Raw genomic sequence first — 378 nt, 5'->3', positions numbered from 1 at the left:
CCCTGCTCTGCCCACTACCCCTCTCTCCCCTCCCCCCGCGAGTCCTGCTCGAACCACGCGCCTGCTCTAACCACTAGAGAACACTCCTTTCCCATTGCGGGAGCCAGAACCCAGGCGCCTGGCTCCCTGCTCTAACCATTAGCCCATACTCTCTCCCCACAGCGACCCGTTGAGTCCGGGACTCGTGCCGTACCAAACCACTTCAGGGCCACACAATGTTCCCGGGGCATCTCCTGAAGGGGAGTGGGGTCAATGGTTAGAGCAGGAGGCTGGTGGCAGCCAGGGCTTGGGGCTTTTATTCCCAGCTCCGATAGGAAGCGGGTGTCGTTACTAGAGTAGGGATTTGGACCCCCAGGACTCTCATGCTCTATCCAGGCA

The sequence above is a fragment of the Pelodiscus sinensis genome, unplaced genomic scaffold (genome assembly GCF_049634645.1).
Source record: "Pelodiscus sinensis isolate JC-2024 unplaced genomic scaffold, ASM4963464v1 ctg88, whole genome shotgun sequence".
Taxonomy (NCBI): Eukaryota; Metazoa; Chordata; order Testudines; family Trionychidae; genus Pelodiscus; species Pelodiscus sinensis.
The sequence above is the reverse complement of the archived record's forward strand: the minus strand, read 5'-3'. Positions refer to the sequence as shown.